This window comes from Talpa occidentalis, unplaced genomic scaffold (genome assembly GCF_014898055.3).
Source record: "Talpa occidentalis isolate TD23 unplaced genomic scaffold, MPIMG_talOcc4v2.1 talOcc4.6, whole genome shotgun sequence".
In the NCBI taxonomy this organism is placed as follows: domain Eukaryota; kingdom Metazoa; phylum Chordata; class Mammalia; order Eulipotyphla; family Talpidae; genus Talpa; species Talpa occidentalis.
Genome location: NW_023604972.1, coordinates 116,769,887 through 116,795,509, shown reverse-complemented (window position 1 = coordinate 116,795,509; position 25,623 = coordinate 116,769,887). Strand labels below are relative to the sequence as shown.

At 35.7% G+C, this 25,623-nt stretch overlaps 1 protein-coding gene across 1 annotated transcript in view; it reads right to left on the bottom strand.

The window, feature by feature from the left end:
- The window catches only part of FGF10 (fibroblast growth factor 10), a 74,542-nt gene that overhangs the window by 24,625 nt on the left and 24,294 nt on the right, over positions 1-25,623 (bottom strand). The gene's annotated exons all lie outside the window — the stretch shown is intronic.

Here is a 25,623-nt window from a genome sequence, read left to right as displayed (position 1 = left end):
CATCCTGGATGTTTTTTGCCTCAGAAACTTGGTCATGGGGATTAAGGTAACGAGGTCTGTTGCAGATTCCAAATATAAACAATCACTTGTTGACTTTAAAACCCTGATGGATGTTTTCATCTTGAGTGCTTAACGGCTTTCTGACATGGTGGGAGAGCCTGTCTTTATTCCTCTAGCCAACAAACTGTCCTCTCTCTCATCCCTCTTTGCCTTCTCAATCAACACTCTTAAGTCCCGAGAAGAGGACAGTCTTCTCTTTATGTCAAGACTTTAAAAAGTCCTGGGAATAGTACGACCATTTCACGCCCTTCCTCTTTCATCATCATCAGCTCCTCTTTTTATTGTTTCTCTAACCTGCCAGTTGACAAGAACAGCCGCTAATGATTATGTTTGTGGTACGAGGCTATGTGATCTAATTGCACAGACTTGTGCCACATGTCTTGTCCAGTTACACAAACTTGATTTCCAAAAAGAGCACTTCACAGACATTTTCTTAGTCTTCTTCCCACTCAACAAACTTCAAGAGATGAGCATACTACACTGCTAAAGGGCCGTACTTGAAAATAGTTTTTATGTTTTTTTTTGTTCACCTTCATTCAACCCTTCCAAAAATATCAGCATCCCTGTAGAGTGAAGAGTGTATCACTCATTGGAATCTGATAGTTTTCTTTTTTCATTGCCCTTCCTAGGTAACTGCTATGTAAGGTAATCACTTTGGAAAGTCAAAGATATCTTTGACTTTTAAATTGAAGCAAAATATTGACACACTAATTCCTTTAATAGACAGAATTTTCTAGCAAATTTTTATAGGCAGAGAAAAAAATCTATAACCAGCAATTTTCTTTGCAAGGTACTTTCTCACATAGAATCTTTGTTTCCTTTAATCCTTATTATTCCTATACAATTTAGCCTGTAATAACAAATACTCTTTAAAAATCTAAGAAGGTGAAAACCATATATGAAAACACATTTCAATGAGATTCCTATCCAAAATGACTTCTTGAAATATTTGAAGAATTGCTACATTGATGAAGATTTTGCTGTTACTGTCGGCAAGAGGTACAGCTCATCGATTTCTTTTGACTTTACCTTGTCTTGTTTTCTTTATTTGTTGAAGAAAATCCCTAATGGGCTGGCGTATTTTGATCATAGACTTTTGACATGACATCATTGCTTTCTACTTCATTAACACTTCCAACCTAAACCAGCACGATAGCCACAGGATAACTTAAATGAAAAATATCTCAAAAGGAACCTGCACCCAATAGCGGAAACATTTGCTATGACATTTATGGCTCAGACCTTCCAAGTAGTTCTGGCAAAATTACCATCTAGTCTCCGACACAAAACAGCTGTTTTAGGTGGCAAAATCTTGTCAAACTAAAGCACCCCAACTCTTAAGAATGGATAATTGGCAAGATCTTGTTCCAATTCATCGTTAGTCTCTACTGAATCTGGACAAACAATTGTGAATTTGTGCCAAATTCCTCTTCCTAAAATTGGCAGCAGGGCTTCCCATGGAGACAAAGAATTTCATTGCCCTCACGTTATCTGCCAGTACAGAATTGGTGTAGGAAACGCCACACTAATAGCAGTTTCCTCTTGTCATTCTTAAGCTGGTCTTTCATATTGATGAGCTCATCCATGTGAGTTAAATGTTTTGCATATATTTTTGTTACTTCCATATCTACCTGATACTCATACAAAAAATTTAAGTTCTTTAATCCTTATGCCCTTAAGCTTTTCAACATTTCCAAAAGTATTGGGTTTTCAAAAAGAAAATTGGCTAAAATGCGCATTATAAACAAGGTGCAGAGAGACAAAGGTAGCTGATACTTCTCTTTCTCAACGTATTGCTTATGTTACAAAGGAGCAGGCCCCAGCTTTTATCTCTGGGAACTGTGAAGTTGACTGCTTATAAGGTCTCATTGTCTAATTAATCCTTACTTAAAATTCACCTAAGTAAGTCTAACATAAATACGATGTTGGTTTCTGTTAGATGATCCACCTTTCACCCTGCCACACATCTGGGAAATATTCAGGTTAAGATCAGGTCCAAGCCTTTTGGCATTAACTACCTTAAAACATTAAGATATCACCAGCAATTTGCCTCTGCTTCAGAAAATTAAAAACATATTTGAGATATAAACATGAATATGCCACTAATAATACTGGCAATAATTGAGAGCTGTTCTTTTATGATAATGGGGAAGAAAGAAGGGATACTTTCAGATGCAATAGATAGAATAGGTTCAAATGATAACATTTTCCCTAAAATAACTGAATACACATTTTTATGTGAATGCTAAAAATAAAGTTTATTAAATACGGTTGATTTTCTTTATGGTTGTTGTATTGTTATGGTAGAGAAGACTCGTACGCTATGCAAATATTATATGATCTGGTCTATCCCTTAGGAAAAATATTAAAATTGTAGCTTATATTCTTTAGAGATTTTGGATTACTTGCTCAACTGTTCAGACATCATTTTATGCTAAGATGATTGCCTCTGTGGTTTAAAATAGAAAAAAGCTACCTGGATTTTTTTACTTTTGCCACTGATTAAATCTTAGAGACTGTATTTTGCATTAATATTGTGCATATTAAAATTGGGTTTCTGAGTACAACTCATTATAAACTTTATGACTGGTAAAATTATGATGGCAGATAAAGGCATTATTTATATACCCTAGCTAAAGGTAAAAGGAGAGATGTATAGATGGGAAGTGACTGATAACTTGAAGACTAGATTTTGATTCCTTTGTTAAAGTAGAAATTAATCAAGATTAGCTATTCCTAACCTAAATGTGTACACATTTTAGGAGTTTCTTTCTTGCTATCACGAATTTGCTTCATCACATTTTTTCATCTTGGAAATTTGCTTAACATCTGGGACTCTCTCTAAAAAACTGCATTGTGTCCATCAACAGCCAGGTGCTTCTGTTTACTAACTTTTTTTTTTTTAAATTTACAGAGTTTTGCTGTTTTTTTTTTTTTTTAAGATTTATTTATTTATTTATTTATATAAGCACTGGATACAGTCAGAAGCGTGGGAGGGTGAGAGAATTCACCAGAGTCCGAGCGGAGGACAGAGGAGGCAGACTGATGAAGTACACTGCTGAGGGGAGCAGCAGGCGGCAGGAGAGGTCTGCGCGCCATGTGGCACCCTCACCTGGCAGCTGGTGAGGGTTCGAGCTGGCGCTGCAGAGGCTGCGAGCAGCCTTGCTACCCTGTGCTCAACCGCTGCGCCACAGGGGAGGCCCACTTCTATTTACTAACTTTATGTGATTTTATCTTTTATGAAGTAATTGCATTGATAAAAGAAAGAAAATAGGAAAAGGAAATTGAAAATGTGACTCTGTCTTTAATTGGAGAGTAAGAAATTTTTCTCATGTGATATTAATGTTTGGTTCAATGTTTTCTAAAAAATCACTGACATTTAAAGCATTCTTTAAAAGGTCATTTTGGAGACATGTGAGCAAGTCATGCTGGGTGTTGTATGTGCAGCTAGGCTTCCTTTCTCTGTAAAGCCTTGCCAGCCTCTTAGATGAATGAAGATCCACTAGCTCAGTTTTCACCACCTTCTTTGTCTTCGGGTCTGACACAATATTCGTGATCCCATTTTGTAGGCAAAAATCCATGTGGGATTGAAATTGAAAAGCATTTACTAGCCAAGCTATTCTAAAATACAACCAAAGACCACCAAGAGCAGAAATCATGCTAGATCAAGCTAAAAGGAATGTGAAATTGTGCCATGAATATTACAGTTACTCAATACTTAGTGATTGGTTGATATTCACATGTGGTCAATTTGGGTCTGGATTGCTGGAGACATCTAGATCTGTTCTGAATATAAATAACTGAAGAGAAAAGTCGACCAATTTTCCTCTCCTATCTTTCCCCTTTTAAGAAAAAACTATCAGCATCACCCACTCTATGTGTAAAGTACAAATGTAATCTCTGTTTTGCCATGGGATGCTGTGGAGATATGTTTACTGTCTTGTGAAATTCTCTTTTTACTCTTGGTAGGGAATCTGTTGTTAGTCGCGCCAGCTTTGGCTTAGCAAACAGTGAACTGCATGAATTTGGAAGAGTCAGTTAACTTTTCAGAGTCCCCTTTCTCATCTGTAAAATAAGGAGGTTGCCCCAGAGATGATTGTCATAGCCTTTTCTAGCTTTACAAGTCTATGATCTATGAACAAGTGCCAAAATTACAATTTAGGATTTGGCACCTGATTTTATACTATGCTAGTGCCATGGAAATGCTTATTTCATTAATCTCACATGTTGAGTTTCTCTATGTAACCTGGTTTGACTTTGCTTTTCCTTTAAAGGAGCTAAGCATACTATCGCTTTGGCAACTGCAGGTGGTTCTTAAAAGAACTTTTAATCATGCTTGGAAAATAAATGCAAAGTCTAATGGTGCACATGTCCTACTGCCCTCTAGTGGGTGAAACCATATCTTCTGTAGATCACCCACAAGATTGGTGAAGACATCACTTCTCAAACTTGATACCAGTCACCTGAGGTGGGTCTCAGTCTCAGCATTACAAACTCGCAGGTAATTTCAATGTTGCTGGTCCTGGGACCACACTTTTAAATAGTAAGTTGCTGGTGTTCTTTGGTACATAACTGGTTCATGTAAGGTAGGAAATATCAGCATTTGCTAAGTAAGTTTCTAGTTAGTAGAATATGAAATGAATTAGGTAAGAGAATAAAGAGAAGGAGGATGGGGCAGGGGGATAAGGTACTTGGTGGGATGGAGAAGGAAAAGGAGAAAATTGAGTCACCAGATTGAACAGGCTCATGGGACAAAGTCACATTGCTCTTAATCACTGGCCATCTCACTGTCTAAGTGTAGGGTTTTTTTTTTTTTTAAAGATTTATTTATTTATGCATACAAGAGCTGGGGTATAGGCCAGAGATGCAGGGGGTGAGAGGATTCACCAGAAACAGTGCGGGGAACAGAACAGGCAGACTGACTGAAATACATTGCTGAGGGGAGCAGCGGGTGAGTCAGGAGAGGTCTGCTGCGCCATGTGGGTAGCTCCCTGGCTGGCCTGGGGATCGAACTCATGCTGCAGAGGCTGTGGATTGCTTAATATTGTGGTGTTTAACCCCTTGCGCCACGAGGGAGACCCCTAAGTCTAGGTTTAATATGACAGTATGTACATCTGGACTTAAATGGTGTCCCTCTAATATTTTATTATATTTTAGTAACTTTCAATGAACAAATCAGGTCTACACAAATTTAGATCTAGTTGAAACTAAATCAAGATTTTACATTTATGTAATTAAGTTAAACATATTAAAGTCAGTCTAGACAGAAAATATTCACCATCTTTGTGTAATTTATTACAGAAGTTAGCTGTGTTGATGGAACACTGAACACATATGGTTAGATTCACTGAACTCTTGCATTGAGGGATTTCTGTCCAGGCAATGAAATGGTTTGGCTTTAATTAAAAAAAAAAAAAAACATATATACATTTAAAGCATTGTGCTAAGTATTAAAAGCATAGACCTGAATAAGGCAGAAGTGATGTTTTACCATATGTTGATTTCATAGAGGTGAAGAGAAAAATGAACAAATAATTATGACAGGATGCAACAGCAATTATAGGAGATTAATAATAGTTCCAATTTATGGGGTTCCTCTATGTACTTGACCCTGTGCTAACCATACTGAGATCATTATCCTGATGACCCCTTTATATACCCCATTACATACATAAGGAATCTGCAACTGAGAGATCTCTGAGTCTAGGTCGAAACTTTTACATGACATCAAATGTGTAGGCTCTTAACCACTGGACTATGTTACACATTTCATTCATTTTCATTATGTTAACTGCAGTTGACTAGTAGCTGAAAGGGGTCCTTGTCCTCTGGTGATTGGATTGCATATTCTCAACTGCTGCCTCTTTGGTGCAATGGAAGGAGGTGATGCTGAGGCTGTCAGTTTTAATAATAAATGATGTGTGTCTAGCTGCCACTATCTCTGCATTTGTAGTCTATGTGTGGGGAGGAACAAGGATTTGGAAAGAGGAGGGAAAGCAGAGCCTGACACTCTCTTTTGTCTTTTAGATCTGGTTCCCTATCCTCCGCCTTCATCTGAATTTCCTTTCTCTAACTCTTATGTGCCATATTCTCTTTCTGGTCACAGTCACATGGTGCTAAAGGTGATTCTCATCTCTTTTGCTCTGACAGCTAAGAGAGCACCACTCCCTTACAATAATGGTAAATGCTACTCTGAATTTATCTTCCTAGTGTTCTGTTCTGAGTAAGCTTCAGTTGTCTTGAAACTTTGTGATGCCCCAAATGTCTTTTGAATGAGGATAGAAATGCCCTATTACTTTGTCCATAACTTTAAGCTTTCTATCTTCTACTTTATCATATTATCCCTGTACTTTAGAGTGAGAGATCCATTTGAAAAACAGGACTACTTCTAGCCTTTTCTTCAAGTGCTAGGAATATTTGTAGGCTTCTTCTACAAAGATTCCTTGAAACTCCACTATCAATAGAAATGCCTTTAAAATGTCAGCAATTTGGGGCCTCCCCGGTGGTGCAGCGGTTGAGCGTTGGGTTGCGAATCTGCCCGCGGCCTCTGCGGCGCCGGTTCGATCCCCGGCTGCTCCCCGGCCACTGAAGGAGGGTCCCACATGGCTCGCAGACCTCTCCTGCCGCCCGCTGCTCCCCTCAGCAGTGTACTTCGGTCCTTCTGCCTGCTCTGCTCCCCGCTCTGGCTCTGGTGAATTCTCTCACCCTCCCGCGCTTCTGACTGTACCCAGTGCATGTATAAACAAAACAAACAAACAAACAAAAAAATAAATAAATTACAAAAAATGCTCTATTTAAAACAAACAAATAAATAAATAAATAAATAAATAAATAAATAAATAAATAAATAAAATGTCAGTGATTTGGACTGGGTGGAAGAGAGAGTCCCAATGTTTAAATGAATTACGTAGCTCTGTGCAACTGGTGGTTGGCCCAGTGTTTTCCACTCCTAGTCTAATGTCCCTTCTACTAGCTCTAGAAGAATGATGCTATGCAAAGTATACCTCAGCTGTCCCCTAAGATGGTAATGACACATCATATTATTTCATCAGGTGGGAAATAATTATACTGGCTATAAAGAAACCCTAGAAGGCTCCTCAGAAATTGATCATAACTGCTGTTATGGGGGAGAGGGAAGAGGAGAATCCTAACTGAGCATGAGAAAAAACTATAACACAAAAATTTAGCTCTATCTGTCCGAGTCATCGTCATTAGAACATCCCTCGCCCCATTAGCATTAAAGGGTTTTTAAAGATGTGATATTGCATTTGGTTTAATTTCATGTCCTTCATAAAATGCTAGGCTCAGAAAAATAACTCCAGCAGAGTGGTGAATAGCAGCAGAAGAGTAAGTTAAAAATCTAAATAACTCATCTTCCTAATCACTGACACACTGACGCAAGGACTCAAGCCTTCTGGTGTGAGTGTGTAGATCACAACATAACAATGAGCAAAACAATGGATGCTGATCAGGAGACACTCATGCATTTTAAGGATGAGAAGAAGTGACCTATGTTACCATCCCTCAAACAAATGTTATTAAATAGACGTCTCTAGACTTTTTTTATATCAAGAAATTTTGATAATCAAAAAGCTTCTATTTTTGCTCTATCTCCAACCCTGATTATAACTAGTGTTCTATTAGTATATAACTTAGCATATTATATTAAAAAGCACTCTTCATATTAAGAATACTTTATTAAAAGAAAATTTAAATGAAAGATATTAGATAAAATGAAAATATAATAATAGTTTTGGTATGAATTTGGTAAATTACTGATAGGTCTGTAAATTGGAACATTCTAAAGTGACTAGGGAACTTGCTAGATTAGACTTCAAAACTGTCATACCCTTAATTTAAATAATTTCACTTTTAGAAATTTGTGTTAAAGAAATGATCAGAAATGCCCCAAATAAATGTATTTATTGAAAAGTACATCAAAATCATTATTTGCAATATTGACAAACTATAAACAAATTTGAATGTCTAAATGTCTGTGTTAAATGAATTGTTATTCTAACACCTAATTATTATATTTCCACTAACAGTCATAGAAATTATGTTATCTAAATGTTATAAGTAACATTACTTAATGATTTGAGGAAATGCTCATAATGTAAGCTTTAAGACGGATGCTATATGATTACAATTTTTTAAAAGCTACAATTCAACATATATTTTATATGTAATATATAGTTGCATCTCAGATAGTAAGGCAACAATCTAAAAAGGAACAATTATTTCTGAGTGATAGCTTTATTGATGATTATTTTTTTCCTTTATAGTCTTCTGTTTGTTTTACAATCAGTACTTAGAACATTTTTCTTCTGAGTAATGGAATTAATTTTCAGAAAAGAATACTTAGTAATCAGTCAAGGGATGCCAACAGAAAAAAAAAATATGAATCTCTGTCTGTGTACCTGTCTGAGAGATCATGCAGTGATAAGAGATACTTTCTGTCATTTAGAAAGGATGAATTTCATATCTTTATAGGAAGATGGGACATGTACCCCATTCAGATTGACTAAAGCATCTGTCCACCGTGCTTAACTTCCTAAACTTTAATGTGTCCTGAAGATCAGCCCAGCTTTGCCTTTGCTTTTCCTAATTGCAGCACAAGTTCAAAGAAATGTTTACTATGAAAAGAGACTAAATTTCAAAAAAAGCCCCTCCCCAGCTTTGAATTACAATGTAAAGTTTATCTATAACTATTTGTCATAAATGCCCCAACAGCTGAGTTAAAGTACTCTATTAATTTTCATTAGCTGTTTGTGATTTATGTTCTGGTTCAAGTATCAAAGACAAATAATTGAGACATTTTACTGTGGTTCTCCAAGGAATGTAAGAAGATAACTTAGGGAATTAATGTAGAAAAGCAAACTATATTTAGATTGTCATTTTCTAACCAGCTACTTAATAATGAATTTATAGCATGTTAAGAATGTCAATTAGAATGTGGATAAATGTTCACGTAAAACCAAATCAGTGAATCTAATTTCCTGTACATCTAGGATCCAGTATAATTAGTCTTAAAATTCCCCTTTCATTATTTTCCTTTCTAAAAGTATCAAAGCAAATAATGAATATGATTTTTAATAGTATTTCTTTTAAATTTATAACATTTCTATCCCAAAACCGATATTAAAATTCAAGCCCAAGAATATTTTAAAATTTATTTCATTATTTAGACTTGAGGTCTGTTCTTGGTAGGTTCTAAATGTTGTAAAGATATGTCCAGAATAGTTAAACATATTAGAATTCAGTAATACAAGTGCGGAATTTACACACCCCTCTTAAATGTTATATATGTTACAATTTAATTGGTTTTAATTTTTAAATGTATGTATGATAGCACTGTTCTTTAATAAAAAAATTATGGGGTTCAGGAAATAGAAAAACAAAACACAAAATAAAAACAAAAATTTAGCATAAGGCATCCTGGTAGGGAAATTATCCTTCGTTATATGAATGTACTATGTTCTATTCTAGCAAGAGAATTCTCTTTGTTGTATATTTGCAAGTTATCTAAAATGTGCTGATAACCTCCTATCAACACTCTAAATGTGAAACAGTAACTTATTAGGCCCATGCTGAGAAATCTCTACTTATTCTTTTTCCACTTTGTGATTCTTTAAATGGTGTCGTCTTATCTTCAAGGATTCCTTTGGCCATTTGACACCAATGTTCAATATCTTGCTTTCTGCTTTTTGTTCTTTAGTTCTCACCTTCTCACCTTTGCCTAAATTCTCTTATAGGCTCCTTATTATCTAGAACAAAGGACTACAACTACAGGATTTCTGTGCCCACAATTTTTACTATGCACACCCATCTTCTGAGACTTCAGGTTTCTGTTCTTACACAGCTCTTTAGAGTAAGTTATAACTGTTCATTTCCCTTAACTTTACATTTCTTATTCTACTGTTTTGTTAACAGGCAGAAAATGGTAAGAAATCAGAATGTAGGGAACCAACCAACCAACACCAACCAACACCACTGCCAAAATGATTGAATTTTTCTAGTTTACATACATCTACAGCTTTCGGCAGTTGAGGAGGATTGTCAATAGAAAGGACAGGGATATACTAAAAATGACAGCAGCAGATAAGATGAAATAATGGGTGGGGGTAAGCAGTAGTATGAATCAGCACAGAGCCTGGAAAATAAAATTAAATTGGCCCCCCCAAAAAGAAATTACATTTCTTGGACTTGTTTTATTCCCAATACTGCCAGGATTCCTAGGTTACAAACTTGAGAGTCATAAACCTTTGAAATCTACCTTTGTGTCCATAAATGCCCATCTTTTTACTTGTAGATGTTCTTTTTTAAGTCTTTAAAAACACACAGCACTGACCCAATGTCAAAATATTGAGACAATGAAAGTTTGAAAGTTAAAGAACGTGGCATGTGCTGGCATTAGGTTAAGAAATGTTAATCCTAGGACACAGTTAAATGTTTCTTTATGATGATGGTTACATGTATTGTCTTTTGTCAGTATGACAGTTTTACTTTTCATTATTCTGTCAGTGTTAACATAAACGATTGTTAGCCTGTAACACTCACTTTATAATTGGAGAGTATTACCAAATAGGAAACCATTTAGACTCCAATGGAATAGCTGGTTTGTTTGTTTGTTTGTTTGTTTTGATAAATAGCTAATCCTCTTTCTGGAATCTATCACCTTGGAAAAATTCTGAAAGAAGAAAAGAGAATAAGACTTTATGCATTTTTTAATAATACCACCCCCCAATAAAAAGTTGTGGAAGTCAAAGTTAGACTTGTCCCAAAAATAACTCCTATATGAATCCTAGAAATTAATATGAGAAGCACTTGAATTAAAATAGAGTGATGTGGGCCTCCCTGGTGGCACAAGTGGTTGAGAACAGCTCTGTAAAGCTGTCGTGGCCTTTGTGGTGCAGTTTTGATTCCGGGCCTGCTGGGAGCTACCCACATGGCGCGGTGGACCTCTCCTGTCTCGCCTGCTGCTCCCCTCAGCAGTGTATTTGGGTACATCTGCCTGTTCTTCTCCCTGCTTTCTCTGGTGTATCCTCTTACCCCTTGTGACTCTGGCCTGTACCCCACTTCTAAAAAAAAGATAGGGTGATGTGATGATCCCTAAAATAGACTGACTAGTAAAAGAGAATTTATTTGTAAAATTTCTTCCCTTTTTTTTTATTTTTTGGCTTCTCTGGGATCTGTCTGATCTCTAAACTCCAGAGTAAAAATTTGTGTGAGTTCTAGGTGAAATACATAGCAACAAATGTCTGTTGGCCTAGTAACTATTATACTGTAATGTTTTAAAATAACATTCGCTTCTTTCATGCTAATATTAAATAGATTCATGAAACACATATTCTTGGAAATCTCATATATGTAATAAATGCTGGGCTAAATAAACATTGGTTAGATTTAACTTTTAAGGAATTCTAATAAATGAGCAAAGTTTTAAAAAATCTAAAACTACATCACTCAGTTCTACTTCATTAGGCTGTGGATCTGATTCACAGAACACACACAAAAATAACATAATATGGTCCTTTATATATTCAGATGATTAGGTAGGTAGGCAGATAGATAGATCAATAAAAAGGGAGGTATGGAGGTAGCTAGTCTGAACTAGTCCCAAAGAGACCCACAATTCACCTCCCCACATTAGAAGGCCCAAAGAGTAGGACATAAAACTTAACCAGAGTTTACAAGTAGGTAAGTTACTTTAAAACCCAGGACATTGGGCAAAACAATGAAAACTCTATGAAGTCCATATTATAGGCCACCCCTAATATAAGAGAATCATGTTGACAAAGATTTAGCACCATTATTTGAAGACCTGATTTGACTTAGGCAACTATTTGGATTGCTTAGTACTACTAGTATATATCTTAAATTAAACATTCCTGAACATGACCTGAAATAATTAGGGAGAAATCATGGACAGTGGATTGATCATAGAATTTAAAATCAAATCAAGACCCGCATACAGGTCTTCCTTTTAATGTTTTGGGTGATAATGAACATTGTACTTCATAGAGTTTATGTAAGGAATACATTATCATTTAATTCATGGAAGTATTCAACAAAGAATGGCTATTATTTCTATATTTTAACTAATCTAGTGGATTCTGTCAAAATACTAATTGGTGATGATGGAGTGAGAGTTAAGAGGTAACATTGTCTTTTCTAACATAAGCTTTAAAAAACAAGTAGGTATTTATCCCTTAGTAGTCCCACTATACCATAATCTTTGTGAGTAAAACCTATTTAGAAGTTATTGAATTTATATTTTCATTTTATGCCACTTGCTATTTATTCCTTAATGCATTGTCTCCTCAATAAAATTATTTTAGTCATCAGTTTAATCTTAATAAGCATCACAGACAAATGACCACTTGTCAAGTACCACTATGCATTTACTACAGGTTACAAGGAAGTTGAAGTCACACTCTAGCATCTGGATCTTGCTCTTAATTCAGTCACTGAAATTCACCTCACACTGTGTAGGCACATCCTGTCAAGGGGCAATACGATTTGTGAAAAGGTAACAGATGTTAGGTATAGATGTCACAGTTGTAAACTCTGGTAAGTTTTATGTCCTTGTCTTTGGGCCTTCTAATGTGGGAAGGTGAATTGTGAGTCTCTTTGGGACTAGTTCAGACTAGCTATCTCCTTACCTCCCTTTCTATCTATCTATCTATCTATCTATCTATCTATCTATCTATCTATCTATCTATCTATCTATCTATCTATTTACCTACCTACCTACCTACCTAATCATCTGAATATATAAAGGACCATATTATGTTACTTTTTTGTGTGTTCTGTGAATCAGATCCACAGCCATCTATAAAATATACATTGTCAAATAGTATAAATAATAACTTCATTTAGAGTTCAAGGGAAGAAGGATTTTTGACTAGGAAGATTACGGTAGGTTTTGAGGAAAAGACAGACTCCATTATTCAAAATATTTAACGATGCCAACTAGCAAGCATTCTAGTAAAAGACAGGAGAAGGAAGGAACTAAGGAACCCTTACAGAAAAAAAAGAGAAAATATTAAGAATTTTTTTTAAAACTTTGCCTGGGTTAAAATTCAACTACACTAAAAAAATTGGTTACATACTTTGAACTATTTTGGTGATTTAGGTTGAGGGATCTTTCTCTGTAGAAGATTGCAGTGATGTCTAGAAATTTCAATGTGTCACCTTTTACACTCTTATAGTGAAACATTCTGCTGTTAGCAGACAGATCAGGGCAAGGCTATGATTAAGGAGCCAGAGAAGTGAGCCAGACAGATGTGAAACCAAAAGGACAAGCCAAACTGAATGATCAGAAATCTGGTCAGAGAGCAAACAAAGGGACATCCTTAGAGAACACTGAGCCAGGTGGGCATGACAATGCAGAGTGCATCAACTCCATGATAGAGGCAGAGCCTTTCCCGGATCAAAGACTTTACTGCATTCCATTATCATGCTCCAGTTCTGAGTCTTAACTGAAGTTCATTCCTGTATGGGGATAAACTCAGGAAGATGATGATACCATATTCAATGAAAAACAATTAGGAAAATAGTAATTGTAGTGTTTGTTTTTCCTAGGCTTCTATAAAACCACAGGATATATAATTTGATTATTAAAATAAATGCTTTTGTTTCTAAATTTAAAATGAATATAGTAAAGATGTCAGATTTAAGCCAAGTTATAATTTGGCCAAAGGTTAAATATTTTTCTCTTTTTACCAAAATTAGGATTTTGCTGACTTTCTTTTTACCAACTCCATGACCCACTTCTGCTTCTAGGGACAAATATTTTGTATTTCCAGTGCTCAGAATTGAGAGTAGATATTTTCCTTGAAGATGACTTTCTTTGAAACATTTGCTAATAATAACAGTCCGCTTCAGCATTGTTCTAATGTAATGGTATGTACTGGGTCAGTGATTTCTAGGGGTCAGTAAAGGAAAGGAAGTTTTTGGACTTTCAAAGGATTTCACTTGAAAAATAACTTTTTGAATTTGAATAAAAGCACTCATGTTCCTACTAACTTCCTTGATTCCGGCACAGTAGTATAACAACAATTTGTTGGCTACCTTCTTTCCATACTGTATGGCACAGTAGTATAACAACGATTTGTTGGCTACCTTCTTTCCATACTGTATATGTGCCTCTAATATGTAGCCATTTATGCCTGAAGGATTTCAGGTGCTGTGAATTTTAACAATCACACACATTGTTGATAGCCTGAATTAGCATCATAGCTTGTGCATTTACACTATTTTTCAAAAACTTGGATAATCTTTAGTGATAAAAAAGTTAAAATCTACTTTGAAGCATTCATACTACCTTTTTATCATTATTTATGTATAATGATTCCATGTGGGAATCTGCAAAATACCTTAACTTTCAATATGATCTTCAAAAGCCAAAAGGTGGGGAATTATTGACAATGTATTGTTTGTTTGATTGAAAAATAGTAAGTGGGAGCTTACATATTTATAGCAGTGAACATGCACTATTATTGGCAATTAAAAAATGTGTGTGTTATATATAAACCTATGTATGTATAAAACACATGTGTAACCCATTAGTATGTATACATAATATACATATATGCTCTTAAATTATATATATATCTTATAGATAATTATATATATCTTATATATAATTTAAGAAATATATTTAGGTTAAAATGGTCACTCACAATTTTTTTAAAAATGAAAGAATATCTTTATTCATGGTCCATTACATGGAAAAAATATCAGCATCTGGGTTTAACAAAGAACTTGTGAAATCATCATAGTAATTCTTGATTTGACTCATGCTTTAAATGAGATTATAATTATCTTTTTAAAGACTGTTTATTCTCTGGGCCTCCCCTGGTGGCACAGCGGTTGAACACTGGGCTGCGAAGCTGCCCGCGGCCTCTGCAGCACTGGTTTGATCCCCGGCCACCGGTGAGGGTCCCACATGTCACGCAGACCTCTCCTGCTGCACTCGCTGCTCCCCTCAGCAGTGCATTTCTTCGTTACTCTGCCTGTTCTGTTCCCCTCTCTGGCTCTGGTGAATTCTCTTACCCTCCCGCGCTTCTGACTGTACCAAGTGCTTGTATAAATAAATAAATAAATCTTTTTTTTTAAAAGAATGCTGATTCTAGTACACTTTGAATTTAAAATAGGGATGTTAATAGTACCTAACACAAGAGGTTTTTTTTGAGATTTAAATTAGTGTATAGTATGTGCTTAGAAATATTAGCAGAAGTAGTTTGTTACCATAAAAATAAATATTTAGGTTTATACTTAGTTTTACAGCCTTGATTTATCATAACAATGGGTAACAAACTTTCTTAGAAAAAATATTTTGGATTATTTAAATGAGATATAGTGCTATGAATAATAGACTCTGTGTCCTCATATTTCTAATGGAAATATCACTCATTTCATAGGGATCTTCTGATGATTATAAATTAGATTATATAGCTAAAGCATCTGGAAACATGTCTAATTGATACTCTCCTCATAGTTAATATTAGCTTTCATAACTGTATTTCAGACTCCCTCTTTAGTGTCTGTAAAGGATTATAGTGCCTAGACATGTTTATTGTCCAGATGATTTCTCTATTATTAGAGGGTTTTTTTGTTTAGCTTTTTGTTGAGAGCTATATGCTTTCTTCTGTTTTTCTCTTTTCTTTACATTTTAATGAGCTTAGAGCTAAATATTATGCTCACAAACAACCCTTAGCATAGTGTCTGATATAACTATTGTAACCAAATCTTTATTATATAATTCTTATTTTTATTTCCTTATGTTAGTGGTTTTGTTTTGGATTTGTATTGTATTTAAAATTGCCTCAAATCCTTTGGTAATGATGTAGAAATAATAAAGGAAAGGAAAGAAATCCTGAGGGTACTTACCAAATATAATGAGGGCATCTCAGATACCTATTAAATTGGAAGATTCTATTAGAAAATGGGATCTATCTTAAAGTTTTTTCTTAAGCAAAAGAACTGGGAAGTAAGAAAGTTTGTGGAGGCACCGTAATCTCAACAAATTAAAATGAAGTGTCTACTAAGTCATCACTGGGAAAAGAGGACAGTAAACTGTCATGAAAAAAAGACAGTTTTTTCTAGAATGCAGCTAAACTTGAAAAGAGTACTTCTAGTTTATCCAGCTGAAATGAAATTGTAACAAATATATCTATAAATAATTTGAAGATATTTTGTTCTGCTTTTTGTCTCACAGGTAGCAATACAACAAATTAAGCCAACAAATAAGCAATAGAATTGAGTAAGATGATGAATAATGAGCTATAACTCTGGGATTTGTTTCTATGGTTTCTAACATATAGCCTAATCTTTTGAATATTAGAAAGATCTTATTTTTTAAGAGAATACAAAGAAACTGACTAACAAAGAACCTGCAAGATTCTTAAATTACATCTCTAGTAATATTTAAATCTCCTTTTCAAGTAAAATTCTTAAACAGAAGTTAGAGAATGGTTAACATGTTAAATGTTCTCGGTTTTTGCTAAAATGTTTGTCTTAATATTGTAATTAGTGGAATTTCTCAGACTGGCTTAGATTTTAATTTAATATTTTAATAAGTGCTTATTAAATGTAAATATAATATTTTTGTACTATATTACATTTAATATACTATGGCTTACCTGATTCTCTATCTCATACTCAAGGCCAATTACACTGGCCTTTTTAAACTCAGATTATTAATTTACTCTTAAATCTAATGACATCTGAAGTCTTGAGAGTCCCCAAATTTTGTTCATTGTCATGGCACAGCTGTAAACATCACCCAATAGTTATATCTAAATTTTCCATTCTGTTCCAAAGGACCCAAGATAGACCCTAGTCCTCAAATAAATGTTGAAATCTTTGAAAGTGGTAGTGTGTTTGGTTGAAGCACTGGGTCATGTGTGGGAATTTGTTCCATTAAAAAGTTATAATGCAGGCCTCCCTGGTGGTGCAGCGGGTTGAGTGCAGTGCTGTGAGGCTGCCTGCAGCCTCTGTAGTGCAGGTTTGATCCTGGCCGGCCAGGGAGAATCCCACGTGGTGCAGCAGACCTCTCCTGTCTAGCCCACTGCTCCCCTCAGCAGTGTACTTCAGTTGGTCTGCCTGTTCTGTTCCCCACTCTGTTTCTGGTGACTCCTCTCATCTTCTGGCGCCTCTGGCCTGTACCCCGCCAGTTCTTGTACAAAAAATGAATAAATCTTTAAAAAAACAGTTATAATGCAGCTGGTGTTTCTATATTAAATCTGTGATGGATAAAACCCAGGGCTACTGGTTCAGCTACTGCCTGACTTGAGTCACACTATCTCCTCTCCAAAACACATGTAACATATTAACAGTCTGATAATTAGTGCATATTCCTGCCTGCTCCTTAAAACCTCACTCCCAGACGCAGCTTTGGCATATCTTGGTTTCATTAGCTTTCATGATTCACTACCATTGTAATACCAATTCCCGTTTCCATTCATGATGCTTCCTATCTGTCTAAGTAGTGTCGATGTAAACAGATTTCACTAAGTGACTTCACCTTTTTGCATGTACCCAATCTTTAAATCATGTATCCATACTATAATGCCCATACTATAATCCATACTATAATGGTCTCAATGGCAAGAAAAGGAAAACAGGACTTACAAGAACATTAATTTCACTTGTATTTATAGTTGGGAAAATAGAGTAGGGGAGAAGACAGTTGATTCAGGAAGCATAGCCATTGTCTTCTGGACTCTTCATGTGGAAAACCTTGTACCAAACACTGATTACGTGGTCCCAATCTAATATCCAAAGGATCTCCTAAAAGATTAAAGTGTATTCTCTGCCTATCTAGGGTAATGTCTTTGTTATGAACATGATAATAGAGTGAACAGAAAGAAAAAAAAAAAAAACAACTTGTAAGGATCTGACATGAATGGACTTGGATATGTAGATATATCCAGCTATATACTCACAATGACATGAAAATGATATCAGTTTATCATGAAAGTAGAAGACTAACAAGCACGTTAGATTCCTGAGCTCCAAAGCATAATTAATTAGATGTGGTGGTACATATAAAAGACAAGGAGAAGACAATGGCTTATATTTTTCTGCAGCACTTTAGCAACACTAAAATGTAGCAGTAAGTAGAAGTAAGTACAGCATAGCACAGATGAGGAGACCTCTTTACATATGCTGCATGGCTGTTTTGAGAGTAGGGTGCAATTACATTTAAAGTATCACGATTTATTTTTCCTACTCTACATTTTATAAGTGGCACAAATTGAGATAAATGATCCTAAGTTGTACTTTGGGCCAAATTCTGAAAGCACATCACTGCTTTTCCCAGAAGGCCTGATCCACTAATGCTTTAACAAGGGAATGCTGATCATACAACTCTCAGTGTCAAGAAGGGGTGGGAGGTGAAGTTGTTACAATCTCCCCGAGGAAATCAGTGATGGGAATCTCAGGATTCAATTTCAGCTTCATTCCAAAACTTTCACCAACTTCATTCCCGCTCAGAGTCCATAGGTCAGCCAACAGGGACAATATAGAATATTTGTTGCCAACTTCATTTTAACAAATTTGAGAATCAAAATTAAATAGATAGATGACCAATAGTAATTCAGCTGAGACTGGCCAACTTCTCTCACTTGAAAAGGAGTGCTTCCCATGAGCATTCTCTAGATAAGAGATCTCATCCCCTATTATCAACAAAAAGTTGGGCATGTTTCAGTTTATTGGAAAATCGGCTCTCTTTTTCCCTATGGGGAAGAGAATTAGACCCAAATTCAACTTAGATTTAAGTCTAAAATAAGTAATTTTATTAACTGATCTACCTAACACTTTATTACACAATGCGCTCAATGTTGTAAACATGATTTTTGGCAGTCTCTTACTTTAGCTCAGGAACTGAGTTGGAAAACACTGGACAACATTTGGATAATGACAATCTCATCTTGTCTTCTTTGGAGAGTAATAATGTAAACAAAACAAGCTCTTTACTGGCAGCCAAATGCAATGGAGTTTGTGTCTGTTCCATTTCTAATATCAATGTCCTAGGGATGTTTTCTGAGCATGATTCTGGAGGCAGAAATGCTCCATATCTTTATTCAGTATAAGTATCTATGTCACTATCAACTTGTGTCTCGGTCAGACTATCCTAGTGAAAAGTGTTTCTCAAGAAAATCATTAATTTATATGTTATTTTTAAAAGCAGCTCTAAAGTTCTCTGATACTTTAATGGAGGGAGTGTCCATGAAAAGGTGTCCAGGATGGTTTTAGTTGTTAGGAAGGGCAAGAGAGCCTTATCAAACTGATGCGATATTACTCAACTGCTACTCTGTAGAAGCAAGAATGAGGTGAGAGAGAAAAGAATTACACACTTCAGACTAACTGGGCGACCTTATAACCCTTTCCCCTCAATATACTTGGCTTTCAAAACTCTAATGTTTCACTTCTCTCTGCTCCAACTGCCAAAACTTTTAGAAAAAGGATTGTTAAAAAGGAAGCATATATATATGTGTGTGCAGGTAAGGGATGCCATTTATATTACTAACATTACCTTTAATTTCTTAATATTTTTTAAAAAAGCAATCGTTTGAAGGCAATTTGGATGCATGAGTTATTTTGGCCTGGCAACAACAAAACTCTAAAGTTGGAGAAACTGAATGTTAGACCCAAAAGGGCCTGTAGAAATATCTACTCTGACACCCTCATTTTACAACTGAGATGAACCCCAAAAGATGAATTAATTGCACACACAGCTTCCCAGTGCTGTGATATCTTGAAATTAGTGTGTACTTCTTTTCTCATTAATTTACAGATATAAAAATTGTATCTTTATGTAAATGACCAGCAATGAACTTGACATCAAAAAAACCGATGGGACTGAGAATTTTTGGTTTCATTTTAACTTACGAGGTGACACATATCAAGACATTTGATCATCTAACAATCCTGTGAGTAAGATACTATCGGCACCCTCTTTTACTGAATAGTGAGACATCAGGGGTGCAGTGTCTTGTCTGAGGTCACATATCTGGTAAAAGGTTGAAGCCATTGTCCTCTGCTTTTAAACGTTATTTTATCTCTCTTTGTAAGGTGCTTAAGTAGTTTAATGTCAAAAATGCCAATTTGGGACAAATTTCTCCAGCTTTCTAAACATCTTGGTGAATATAGGTTTCTCTTTATTGCTAAATATAGTGCCCTTTCACTTACAAAGTTATTGGGACCCTAAAACTTCCAAGTCTTTTCTGATGGAGGTATGTAAGAAGCCCTATAGGGATTATACATTTCCCTCTAATGGAACGTCCCATAACCATCAAATAATGAGATGATGAAGCAGGGCCCTGTGAGGGAAAGTGAAACAGGGTGCAATCCAGAAGCTGAGCGATTTCAGAGTCAAGAGGCTCAATGGAAAGCAATAGCATTTCCTGGTCAGCTAAGATTATTGGGACCCCAGACTTTGTAGAAGAACTGAAAGAGTGTTACAGATAAGAGAATTGTGCCTTCTTGAGAATTAGGAGGCTTGTCTGTGGCAGAAGTTCCAGAAGATAAGATACAGCATACTCAAGGGAAATTTTTAACTTATGTCGATTCACTAACTTCAGAAGACTACTGCAGGTTAGGCAGGCTCCAGCATTACCCCATGTATTTTCAAGTTCTAGGTAAATGCTGGGATGCTTCCCCTGTAGTGCAATAGGCCTTTATCCTGGAGCACACAATCTTAAATTAAGAACTTTTTTTTTGAGATAAAGAATTTATGTTCAAGATTTGATCCTCTTGTGTCTTATTTGACTTATAAACACACAAGAGTACATACATTAAGCAAATGGAAGAGCTATTTGAGTCAGAAGCTCTAAAAAACGGACATTATAGAACACAGACAGCTAGCTGCTTTCTTGCTCTGCTAATAAAGGACTCCCTCCAGATTGTTTATGTAGTGCACAAGAGTGTCAACTGATGTGGATTGTACTGGGAACTTTCAGATGCAATTAACCTCAGTAGCCTCGTAATACAGTTTCACCTATACTCCACAGTCCAGCTTGTACCCCAGAAGAATCTCACAGCTAGCTTACCCTGGATTGCAACATTTCATGAAGAATCTGTGATTAAAGCCAGACATATAGACAGTAAGAAACCATGTGGTGCATATTATCTCCACGCATCAGTTTTAATGGTACACTCTCTACCCGTGACAACACTGAGAGTTAGTACACTGTATCTTAAATTGATAAATAGGATTTAAAAGCCAAGAAAAATTTGAAATTATGTAATTAACAGGTTTAGTTTCCCCAAAAAGAGAATTTCAGAATGATACTCTCTGAGAAAGTTGCTGTTTTTGTGGTACATTTATTTCTGTGATGCAATACACACAGGTTCAATCCTTCAAACCTCACTATGCACAAAGGCTCGAGCCTTTCAACAACTGATTATATATGCCATCTTATACCCCAATGGAGCTTCCTATCAAGATTCAACATCTAATAAATACATCTTTTGTTCTTTTTTTTTGAACCATCCACAGTACTTTGTAAAGGAATTATATTTAGTGTATATGCTAGTGACGTCTTAAGGTTTTTCTCCCCTGCTGTTTTAGGTATGCGCTAAACCTGTACATATCTACATAGGGATTTTACAATTGATGCATATTAGATACATCAAACAGATCTTACTCAACTTATGATAGGATTTCATCCCAATAAACCCCTGGCAAGTGGAAAATATCATGAGCTGAAGATACATTTACTACTCCTAACCTGCCAAACATCATAGCTTAGCTTAGTCTACCCTAACATGCTCAGAACACTTACATTAACCTATAGTTGTGCAAAACTGTCTACCACAAAGCCTTTTTTTTTTTTTAACAAACTGTTGAATAGCTCATGTAATTTATGGACTACTGTATTGAAAGTGAAAAATAGACTATATAGCACATGTGTTGTTTCCCCTGTGGCCATGCAGCGGAGTGCGAGCTGTGGCGAGCTGCTGCTATCCAGCACCACCAGAGAGGACCACACTGCTTATTGCTGGCCTGGGAAAAGGTTAAACTTTGAAATTCAAAGTAAGGTTTCCATTGAGAAGACATAACTTCTGCACTATTATAAAATAAAAATAAGTCAAACCATTCTACCTGTATTGTAAAAGTCAAATGTGTATTCAATGATACTGCCATACAATATTCTAGATCTCTTGGGGGAAATAATCCTTAATTATTTTACCTGCATTTGCAATTTTTCAGCTTTCCAGGGAATCCACAAAATATTCTACAGTATCTGGGAGAGGGGAAGTCTAGATTAGATAAATCTTCTTTGAGCTAATCCTACAAACTGAATGGAAGGAGGGTGTTATTCATTGTGTTTCTCAGTGGGGGCCTAGCCAACATCCCATGTAAATCATTTGTATATGACAAATACTCTTTAATGGTTGATTACTGTGTCTTTTTTTCCCAAGGTAGCTTATGTGGCCTAGCTAATGATAGTCTAGTTTGACTAGACTAGAAAACTTAATTCTGTCTTGAATACACATGATCTATGTTTAGCCCTGTGTTTGTTTAGAAAATGCCATACTCTTCACTGAATCACCTTCTTGGATAACTGTATCCTTTTATGAACTCTATGAGTTGCCCTTCGAATCATCTCAATACTTAACAGCCTCAAAACCACAAGAAGGCTTGACATTAACCAATGTTCATTCAATGTTTTGGTTCATAATGACACAGCATGACTTCTTGGGATGGCATCTGCCAAGACACGTTTAGAGAATTTTGAAGCCCAATTGTTGCAATTCAATAATTCACTGTAAAATGACATTATCTTAATGACATAAGAGTCATCTTTCATTAAAACATATTTCATTTATTTTTTAAAAATATATTCCTCAGAGAAAAATAGGTTTGAAGGGGAAGACATTTAATGTGTTAACTGAATTTTCCTACTTAGCCTGACAGTTGAGATTTCTGAAGGTTTTAAATAGACCCAGTCAGCTTCTCCTTCTAATATCCTAAATTTCCTTCCCTGCAGCAAATATTCATGCTACCACAAGCATCTGGTCCTTTATCCCTGAATATACTGCCATATTTCTAGTTTAGGCTATAGTCACTACTTTGAATTCCTTCCCTTCTCAGCCACTTTCTAGATTGCATATTTTCTTCAAAAAGCATCTTTCCATTATCTACCTCTTTGGTTTCTTCATGTCTGCCTTTGTATTGATTCCATTTGTACTCAACAATTAGTAATTTTTATAGATACTTATTGCTGGATTGATAGCCTTGTTTCCTAAATTAGATGGCAAGACTCATGCTTGAGGGCTGTAGTCATGTATGTCTTTATGTTACATCTGCAGGCACTTTAATGAGTGTTTGTAGCACATGATGCCCATCATTATCACCACTGCTAAAAGAAGCAAGATACCTATAGCAACCCTATCACCAACTGACTGCCAAAGTCTAAGTGCATGACTTTATCTCAAACATATTCTGTCTTAATGATATTTTAATATTTGGATCTTTTAAAGACTCCTGATTAAGATGAAAGATGAGAGATTCCTTAATTTCCCCAACTTAAATTAGATTTTTTTTTGAAAGCATGTCCTCCTACTTATCTCATTGACATAGTAGAGAACACCAACCAAAGCACCATGAGATGTGTATTAAAGGGTACTCTATACACTTACAAGCAACAATAATCAATTTAAATGGAAAGAGTTGCTTTGCAGAGGCAACTCTGTGTCAAGATTATTCCTCAGTGTTGAAATCTTGACTGGAATGATGACAATCTGAGAGTTTGCTAGTTCAGCTAAAAACAGCTTCTGCTTTCCCACAGAAGCTCTCTGGACCTTCTTAGCTTGTAGTTTATTGCTTTCTGAGTTCAAAAAATTTTTAAGTTGGAGAAATAACAGCTGAGATTTTTCAGACACTCACAAGAGACTTCTATTTTAATGCTGAGGCATTTGAAGGCCACTCAAGGGGTCCACCCATCCTTCTCCTTCCCAGGGGCAATGTCATAGATTTGAGAATCTGACAGTCTCCAAGAACTACTGGGTGCATGGAGATGACCCATAATGTTAATTAGGAGAGCAAAGCGTGGTGTATCACTGAAAATCCAATGGAGAGTAAGAGTTCTACTCCAGATGACTGATCATCAAGTAAGAATTTGGAAGGGTCAGAGCATCTGGAATTATCTCTCCAGATAATAGCTCTGTTTAGGAGCTGAGCCAGGGAGGAGAGAGAAGTCTGTCTTGCATAGTCTGGCAAGACTTAGAAACATTGGGCTTCTACAGATTCTTTGTGCCTTACAAACTCATTACTATATTGCACTTAATAAATCTGCATTTGATATTTTCTGTAAGTTTATTTGAAAATTTTCACTGATTTTGGTTTGTCCGCTCAGCAGTTTTGTGGTCTCCATTTCCTAAGCACCTACCATTTCTCATTTCCTATTATCTTCATTTACAAAAACTTTGTTCTCGAATACACATATATACAAAGCCACCTCCTACCAGCCCTAAGTTGCTCCCATAACCAGAAAGATGATCCATATTTATTTTGTTCAGACAAATCTCATGACTTTATACCTCTGCTTCCATTTCTGAAGGTCCTTTGAGAAGCCTACTCTCTCTTAAAGATCTTACCAAACCAGCTAACACACATAGAAGAAAGAGACAATATCCCATAATGAATTGATTCAAGCAGAACTAGCTTGGTATTATGGCTCCCTGTTACTCACTGTCCTTATCAACTTAAACAAATATCCTTTAATTCTTCTGAAAATGGGAAAATAACATGCATTATTTTTGTGCATTACTGATTTGGTAACATTCTTTATAAAAAAGGTGCTATATTTAAAAACATCCTATATTTAGAGAATTTCATGATATCAAATAGTAATTCAACACATTTTTCTCTAGATATGATCAGATTGTCAGTCAATCCATAGCCTATGATAATGACAAGTTGTTTGTTTTTTTTTTTAAAGGTTGGGAGATATTTATTTTTCTTTAAACAAGGTCATAAATAACAAAGAAACAAGAAGATCCCAGATTCCAGACCATGCAGCAGGACAGGGATAGGAAGTTGTTTAGTGGAAGGTGGAGGGGCATACGCATCACCAAAGAGTGAAAAGATGGGCTTCAAGGGACTGTCCCCTCTGCCCTTGGAAATGACATGCCTGGGCAGCAGGGGGAGGCTGCAGTACTGTGATGAAGACAAGTTTTGGTCGTGATACCTGGAAAAAGGGTATTACTGGCATCTAGTGGATAAAGACCAGAGATACTGCTAAAATTTCTACAATGCACAGGGTAGCTCCACATACAACTGGAATGATCCAACCCAAAATATCAATAGTGCTGTCGCTAAGAAACCCTGATCAAACAGAAATACAGTGGAGTAGAAAAAATGTTTATTAAAATTCAGAGAAAGAGAATTCTACTTTAAATGCCAAATGACTAATTTTTTTCACATACTTAAAGAAGATACTGCCACCTACTTTGCTTAATTGATAGAGCTATTGTTAAACTCAAAGAAGATCCTATATGTAAAAGTATCCCAAATAATTTAAATGAAATATTTGGCAAACTAAA